Here is a 9,021-nt window from a genome sequence, read left to right as displayed (position 1 = left end):
GGAAGATCCTCATCAGTTTTTAGCTGAGTTCTTGCAAATCTGTGACACTGCCAAGACCAATGGGGTTAACCCTGAAGTCTACAGACTTATGCTATTCCCTTTTGCTGTAAGAGACAGAGCTAGGATATGGTTGGACTCACAACCTAAAGAAAGCCTGAACTCTTGGGAAAAGCTAGTCAATGCCTTCTTGGCAAAGTTCTTTCCACCTCAAAAATTGAGTAAGCTTAGAGTGGAAGTCCAAATCTTCAGACAGAAGGAAGGTGAATCCTTCTATGAAGCATGGGAAAGATACAAACAATTGATCAGAAAGTGTCCTTCTGACATGCTTTCTGAATGGAGCATCATAGCTATCTTCTATAATGGTCTGTCTGAGCTGTCCAAGATGTCATTGGACAGCTCTGCTGGAGGATCTCTTCATTTGAAGAAGACGCCTACAGAAGCTCAAGAACTCATTGAAATGGTTGCAAATAACCAATTCATGTACACTTCTGAAAGGAATCCTGTGAACAATGGGACGAATCAGAAGAAAGGAGTTCTTGAAATTGATACTCTTTATGCCATACTGGTTCAGAACAAAATATTGACTCAGCAAGTCAATATGATTTCTCAAAGTCTGTCTGGAATACAAGCTGCACCAGGCAGTACTAAGGATGCTTTATCTGAAGAAGAAGCTTATGATCCTGAGAACCCTTCAATGGAAGAGGTGAATTACATGGGAGAACCTTATGGAAACACCTAAAATCCTTCATGGAGAAATCATCCAAATCTCTCATGGAAGGATCAACAGAGACCTCAACAAGGTTTCAACAACAATAATGGTGGAAGAAACAGGTTTAGCAATGGCAAACATTTTCCATCATCTTCTCAGCAACAGATAGAGAATTCTAAGCAAAGCCACTCTGACTTAGCAACCATGGTCTCTGATTTAATCAAAACCACTCAAAGTTTCATGACTGAAACAAGATCCTCCATTAGAAACCTAGAGGCACAAGTGGGACAGCTGAGCAAGAAAATTACTGAACTCCCTCCTAGTACTCTTCCAAGCAATACAGAAGAGAATCCAAAAGGAGAGTTCAAGGCCATCAACATGGCCGAATTTGGAGAGGAGGAAGAGGTAGTGAGCGCCACTGAGGAAGACCTCAATGGACGTCCACTGGCCTCCAATGAGTTCCCTAATGAGGAACCATGGGAATCTGAGGCTCATAATGAGACCATAGAGATTCCATTGGATTTACTTCTGCCATTTATGAGCTCTGATGAGTATTCTTCCTCTGAAGAGGATGAATATGTCACTGAAGAGCAAGTTGCTAAATACCTTGGAGCAATCATGAAGCTAAATGACAAGTTATTTGGTAATGAGACTTGGGAGAACAAACCTCCTTTGCTCACCAAAGAACTAGATGACTTGACTGGGCAGAAATTACCTCAAACGAGACAGGACCCTGGGAAGTTCTCAATACCTTGTACCATAGGCACCGTGACCTTTAAGAAGGCTCTGTGTGACCTAGGGTCAAGCATAAACCTCATGCCTTTCTCTGTAATGGAGAAGCTAGGGATCTTTGAGGTACAAGCTGCAAGAATCTCACTAGAGATGGCAGACAATTCAAGAAAACAAGCTTATAGACTGGTAAAGGATGTTTTGGTAAAGGTTGAAGACCATTACATCCCTGCTAATTTCATAGTCCTAAAGACTGGAAAGTGCATGGATGAATCCATCATCCTTGGCAGACCCTTCCTAGCCACAGCAAAGGCTGTGATTGATGTTGACAGAGGAGAATTGATCATTCAAGTGAATGAGGACTCCCTTATGCTTAAGGCTCAAGGATATCCCTCTGTAACCATGGAGAGGAAGCATGAAGAGCTTCTCTCAATACAGAGTCAAACAGAGCCCCCACAGTCAAACTCTAAGTTTGGTGTTGGGAGGCCACAACCAACTTCTAAGTTTGGTGTTAAACCCCCACATTCAAACTCTAAGTTTGGTGTTGGGAGGTTCCAACATTGCTCTGAGCATCTGTGAGGCTCCATGAGAGCCCACTGTCAAGCTACTGACATTAAAGAAGCGCTTGTTGGGAGGCAACCCAATGTTATATTTATCTAATTTTCTTTGTTATTTTATGTTTTCTGTGGGTTGATGATCATGGGAAGTCACAAAATCAATTGAAAAAGCAAAAACAGAATGAAAAACAGAAGGAAAAATAGCACACCCTGGAGGAAAACCTTGTTGGCGTTTAAACAAGGGCAACAAATGGGCGTTTAACGCCCAGTCTGGCACCATTCTGGGCGTTTAACGCCAGAAAGGGGCACCAGACTGGCGTTAAACGCCAGGAAAGGGCAAGAAGCTGGCGTTAAACGCCAGAAATGGGCACCAGCCTGGCGTTTAACGCCAAAATTGGCATAAAGAGCATTTTTGCTCGCCACTTGGTGCAGGGATGAATTATCCTTGACACCTCAGGATCTGTGGACCCCACAGGATCCCCACCTACCCCACCACTCTCTCTCTTCTTCACCCATTCACCAATCACCTCAACACCTCTTCACCAAAAATCCCTCACCTATCTCTTCACACAACCTACACACTACTTCTCCCCCTTGGCCGAACCACAAAGCCCCCTCCATCTCCTCCATTTCTTCTTCTTCTACTCTCTTCTTTCTTTTTTTGCTCGAGGACGAGCAAACCTTCTAAGTTTGGTGTGGTAAAAGCATTGCTTTTTGTTTTTCCATAACCATTTATGGCACCTAAGGCCGGAGAAACCTCTAGAAAGAGGAAAGGTGATGAGCGGATAATTTATACGCTTTTTGGCATTGTTTTTGGGTAGTTTTTAGTAAGTTCAAGCTACTTTTAGGGATGTTTTCATTAGTTTTTATGTTAAATTCACATTTCTGGACTTTACTATGAGTTTGTGTGTTTTTCTATAATTTCAGGTAATTTCTGGCTGAAATTGAGGGACTTGAGCAAAACTCTGAAAAAGGCTGACAAAAGGACTGCTGATGTTGTTGGAATCTGACCTCCCTGTACTCAAAATGAATTTTCTGGAGCTACAGAACTCCAAATGGCGCGCTCTCAATGGCGTTGGAAAGTAGAAATCCAGATCTTTCCAGAAATATATAATAGTCTATACTTTATTCGGGAATTGACGATGTAAAGGGGCGCTCAACGCCAAGTACATGCTGCTGTCTGGAGTCAAACGCCAGAAACACGTCACGACCCGGAGTTGAATGCTAGAAACACGCTATAACTCGGCGTTCAACTCCAAAAGAAGCCTCAGCTCGTGGATAGATCAAGCTCAGCCCAAACACACGCCAAGTGGGCCCCGGAAGTGGATTTATGCATCAATTACTTACTCATGTAAACCCTAGTAGCTAGTATAGTATAAATAGGATAATTTACTATTGTATTGGACATCTTTTGATCACTTTAGATCTTAGGATCATCTTGGGATGATTAGTTCTCAGATCAAGGGGGCTGGCCATTCGGCCATGCCTGGACCTCTCACTTATGTATTTTCAACGGTGGAGTTTCTACACACCATAGATTAAGGGTGTGGAGCTCTGCTGTACCTCAAGTTTCAATACAATTACTATTATTTTCTATTCAATTCTCTTTTATTCTTATTCCAAGATATACGTTGCACTTCAACTTGATGAATGTGATGATCCATGACACTCATCATCATTCTCACCTATGAACGCGCGTGACTGACAACCACTTCCGTTCTACCTTAGGCCGGGGGCATATCTCTTAGATTCCCCAACAGAATCTTCGTGGTATAAGCTAGATAGATGGCGGCATTCATGGGAATCCAGAAAGTCTAACCTTGTCTGTGGTATTCTGAGTAGGATTCCGGGAATTTGGAAAGTCTAACCTTGTCTGTGGTATTCCGAGTAGGATTCCGGTATTGAATGACTGTGACGAGCTTCAAACTCCTGAAGGCTGAGCGTTAGTGACAGACGCAAAAGAATCAAGGGATTCTATTCCAACCTGATTGAGAGCCGACAGATGATTAGCCGTGCTGTGATAGAGCATAGGACCATTTTCACTGAGAGGATGGGATGTAGCCATTGACAACAGTGATGCCCTACATACAGCTTGCCATGGAAGAGAAAAGAAAGAGGAAGAAGAATGAAAACTATAATTGACCCATCAAATTACAACAGAGCTCCCTAACCCAATGAAAGGGGTTTAGTTTTTCATAGCTCTGGGAATGGAATGGGTAAAAGAAAAGTGCATTGTAAAGTAACTAAAAATTGCAAAAAACATAAATATACAGAGTGTAGCTCCCAATAATGCCAAGCTCCCTTCTAGTTCAAAACTACTCCTATATATACTACTCTTCTGATCTTCTAGTTAGCTCTTCAAGTCTTGGATATGGGCCTTTGTTCTTTAGTTGAAGCAGTTACAGTCCTTAGTGGGCTCAGCGTTGCTTGTAGAAAGAGAGCGAGTCAGGCATGGTATGCAGTCAGTCAGGATGTTAGTGGTGTTAACGTTAAGTCTGAATTTCGGTTCGATGACATTAGTGACACTAACTTTGTCATTAACGTCCCAACCTACTTGACCCACGATAACCCCAACGTTAGTGGCACTAACATGACCACTAAGGCAGCGTTTGGTTTCAAAGACACAGACACAGAGACATGGACACGCTAGAACATGTTCTGTGTTTGTTTGTTGAGACACAAATTTTCGATGGACACGTTAGTACACAAGTATACACAAAATACATGTATTCAGTGTACTTCCAAAATATTGAGACACAAAGACACAATCAATTAGACACAATTTTTTACTCATTTACCCCTTATTAATTTCTTAATCCTAATTCTTTTTTCTCTTTCTCCTTCTCCAATCACCATAACCGTTCTCCTTCTTCCTTCCTCCTTCCTTCCTCCTTCCGCCGTCGAATCCCGTCGTCCAGATTTGCCGTCAGCATTGCATCTCTTCGTCCAGATCCACCGCTGCCGCCGCCGCGTCTCCCCCTTTGCCCAAATCCACGTGTCGCCGCCGCATCTCCCCCTTTGCCTAGATCCACGTGCTGCCGCCGCTGCGTCTCCCTCTTCGTTCAGATCCGAGCAGTGCCGCTGTGTCTGCTCCGTCCAGATCCGCGCGCCGCCACTCGCTCCTCCTTCGTTCAGATCTGTCGTCGCCGCTACGTCTCTTTTTTCGTCCAGATTTGCAGCTGTTGCCTCTCCTCCCTCTTTGCGATGCCCACGGCCGCTTTTCCCTCTTCCTCTTCGAGTTTGCTATTGTGGCCTCTTCCTCTACCTTGATTCTTCTCTTTTCACAGTTTGCTCTTCAGTTATTTTTTTCTTCCTTTTTTTTCTGTTGATGAATGAAAGAATAAGAGAAACAAGTCTTTATTATAGAAGTTAGGTCCTTGGTTCATGGGGTTTCATGCATAGCAACTTAGGTTCATGCCTTTGCTGGTTTTCAGGTCCTTATCATGCCCTTGATCACTCACTTGACTGCATCCTATGAGATCCTGATTCATTGATCCTTCCCCTTTTTCTTTTTTTTTTCAGGGTTTATTGCTTTCTTAGGCTAAGTGCTTTGTGAGGGGGAAACTCTTTAAGATAAGCTTTCAGCCAGCACTCCTGAACCAATTGGTTCAAGGTGCTAGGTGTTGAAACACCCCTAAGGACCTACTCCCTCGAGTCTCTCCCCCACACTTATACACCACAGGCATATGGTTTGTTATTTTCTTTCTTGAGGCCTTGGTGTCCAGCACCTCTTTGGATTACTAAGTGCTTTGTGGCAAGGTTGCTCTTGATAGTGGATTTTCAGTTGATAATCCTGGATTAGTTAACCCAAGTTACCAAGTGATAAAGCATTCCTAAGAACATATTCATCCAAGCAGATCCTTTGCACAAGAGCACCACAGACACATGCCTCAAGATTCAAACCCTTGATGCCTTGCCTTATTTCCTATTCTTTTTCCTTTCTTTTTCACACTCTAACTTTTGTTTTTCTTTTTCTTATTAGGATCTTGTTATTTAGCTGGTCTCATAGGATGTGCTTCAAGCATATGATTTAAAACACATAATTGCCCTTAGACCTTGTTGGTGAACCAACTTAGCTAATCAATTACCACTCCACAAATATTGGGACTTTTATTCAACAATATGAACTCCACTCTTGTTCCTTTCATAACATTAATGAGCGGACTTTTGTGTGGTCTAGAATTCATAATAAATTCTCGTTGCAAGTATGGTTTCTAAACCAACAATAATCCTTTCATACAAACATTTGTTTGTCACTAAAACAAACCCCTAAAATCTATAAACCGAAGTATTTAAATCTTGGGTCGTTCTTCCTAGGAATTGCAATAAAGTGTCTTATTATTGGTTATGAGTTATGTTTTGGGGTTTTAATAAGAGACATGAAAGATAAATGACAAGGAAGTAAACTAATGGCAAAAAAGGTCTTGGCAAGGGTTGGTGGTTAAGGATCTCTATCCTAATCACTAACCACAACATGAAAATTGGCAAGGATCAATCCCATTAAGTCATTCTCTAACTAGTAGTAAAGAAAAGTGAAATGAGCTATATCAATCCTAGTCTATAAGTCCTAACTCTCCACTAATTCAATTAGTGAGAACTAGAGTCAATGGATCCCAATCATCAATTACTTGGATATTAGTAACTCAAAAGTTCCTAAGTTATATTTCTAAGCCAAGAGCATAAAATTCTACTCTAAAATCCAACCAAGCATTTCATCAAACACATGGAAGGCATAAAAGGAAAGCATAGTAAATCAACAACAAAAACAAAATCTAACAACAACTAATTGCAAAGAATTAACAACAACAAATCAAATGAACAATAAAGGAACATGAAAACACAAATTGCATTAAAGGAAAATGGAAGAATAAAAGTGCATCAACATAAAAGTAGAGAATTACAAGAATTAAATGCTAAACTAGAGAGAAGAGATGTAGAAGAAGAAGAATTACAAAAGGAGAAGTAAATCAAAGCATGAAATTAACCTAGATATAAGAAATCCTAATCTAGATCTAACCAAATCCTAATCCTAGAGAAAAGTGAAAGCTTCTCTCTCTAAGTGTGTCTAAGTTTGTTGATTCCCCTTCAATACTTGGCTTAAATAGCATCAGAAATGAGTTAGATTGGGCCCACAAGGCTTCTAAAATCACTGGCCATGAGTTGCATTAAGTGGATCATGTGCAACCATCGATGCGTACGCATATTGTGCGCGTGCGCGCCTTTATGCGCGATGCAACTATGGAAAATCTTATATCATTTTGAAGCCCCGGATGTTAGCTTTCCAACGCAACTGAAATAGCATCATTTGAACCTCTGTAGCTCATGTTATGGTCGATTAAGCACGAAGAGGTCGGCTTGACAGCTTTTGCGATTCCTTCATTTCTTTATGAGTTCTCCATTTCTACATGCTTTTCCTTCATTCTCTTGATCCAATCCTTGCCTCCTAAATCTGAAATCACTTAACAAACATATCAAGGCATCTAATGGAATCAAGGTAAATTAAATTTAGCTATTTTAAAACCTAAAAAGCATGTTTTCACTCTTAAGCACGATTAAGGGAGAAGTTACAAAACCATGCTATTTCATTGAATAAATGTAGGTAAAAGGTGATAAAATCCCCAAAAATCAATACAAGATAAAACCCTACAAATGAGATTTATCAACCTTCCCACACTTAAACCAAGCATGTCCTCATGCTTAAGCCAAGAGAGAAACAAAGGGTATCAACATTTATTCAATGTAAATAAACTATATGCAACCTAAACTATATGCAACTATCTAAATGGATAAAACTAAATGCAAAATGGTTTTACATACTTGGTTAAAAATAAATCAATCCTCCAAGTCATACATGCACAAGTAGGGCCAAGATCATATAACGATTCATGTATCCCACCAATTCAAATATTAAAATGAAGTTCAAGTAGACTTGCAAGAAGAAAGCTCATGAAAGCCGGGAATCAAGGAATTGAGCATCGAACCCTCACCGGAAGTGTTTGCACTCTAGTTGCTCAAGTGTATAAGGTCGATTCACTCAATTCTCTCCTAATCATACTTTCCAAGATTTGTTTTTCTTCTAACAATCAACTATTATTCAATGCATGCATACATTCATCATGAGGTGTTTTCATAGGTTGTAATGGGGCTAGGGTCAAGGTAGGATCATATATGGTTAAGTGGACTAGAATTTGAATCTTTGATTGACCTAGACTTTCCCACTTAACCTATGACAACCTATACAATATAAGTACTAACCTAACTACCCATTCTTCACTTTTTCACATACTCATGCATTCTCTTTTCACTTTACAACCTATATGCATTGATTCTTATTGAGCTTCATTCTGGGGCATTTTGTCCCCTTTTTATTGCTTTTCTTTTTCTTTCTTTCTTTTTTCTATTTTTCTTTTCTTTTGCTTTTCTTTTTCTTTTCCACACTCATTTCTTTTTCTTTTGTTTTTTCTCATTTTTCTTTCTTTCAAACTACTATATACAAGAGCATCAATGCATATGGTTTTACATTTAATTAACACATGAGCATGTACCCAATTCCCAAAATTTTCAACAAAAATATAAAAACATACCCTTTTAACCCAACCAATGTCCCAAGTTTTCCCAAACTTGAATAATAAACACCTTCACTAGCCTAAGCTAATCAAAGATCCAAACAAGGGACTTTTATTGTTTTCCGCTTTAGGCTTGTAATGTGCTAAAATAAAGAACAATTGGGTTAAGCGTATGCTCGAATTGGTTAACAATGGAGAGTAAAAGGTAGGCTATTTGGGTAAGTGAGCTAATGAAACAATGGCCTCAATCATATAAGTGCATGAATACAAGGAATAATGGACATATAGAATTAAACAAATCAAAGATCACAATCATAGAAAGAGAATAATTGCACACAAGAAGGGAAAGTAAGTGGTTATAAGATGTAACCACATCATTAGGCACAAAACTCACAAGCTTGTGTTCTTAGCTCAAAAACCATGTTCCAAAATAAATTCTTTCAAGCAAGTTCAATACAAT

The 9,021-nt window shown here is 40.0% G+C and overlaps 1 non-coding gene across 1 annotated transcript; it reads right to left on the bottom strand.

Annotated features, from left to right (window-relative positions):
* Positions 1–220: 220 nt before the first annotated feature.
* On the bottom strand, positions 221–328 carry LOC112765446 (small nucleolar RNA R71). The gene has a single exon (XR_003183780.1). It is a non-coding gene; the product is annotated as a small nucleolar RNA R71 (small nucleolar RNA).
* Between the last annotated feature and the right edge of the window lie 8,693 nt (positions 329–9,021).

The sequence above is a fragment of the Arachis hypogaea genome, chromosome 2 (genome assembly GCF_003086295.3).
Source record: "Arachis hypogaea cultivar Tifrunner chromosome 2, arahy.Tifrunner.gnm2.J5K5, whole genome shotgun sequence".
Lineage (NCBI taxonomy): Eukaryota > Viridiplantae > Streptophyta > Magnoliopsida > Fabales > Fabaceae > Arachis > Arachis hypogaea.
Note: the sequence above shows the minus strand (reverse complement) of the source record. Positions and strands in the feature narration are given on the sequence as shown.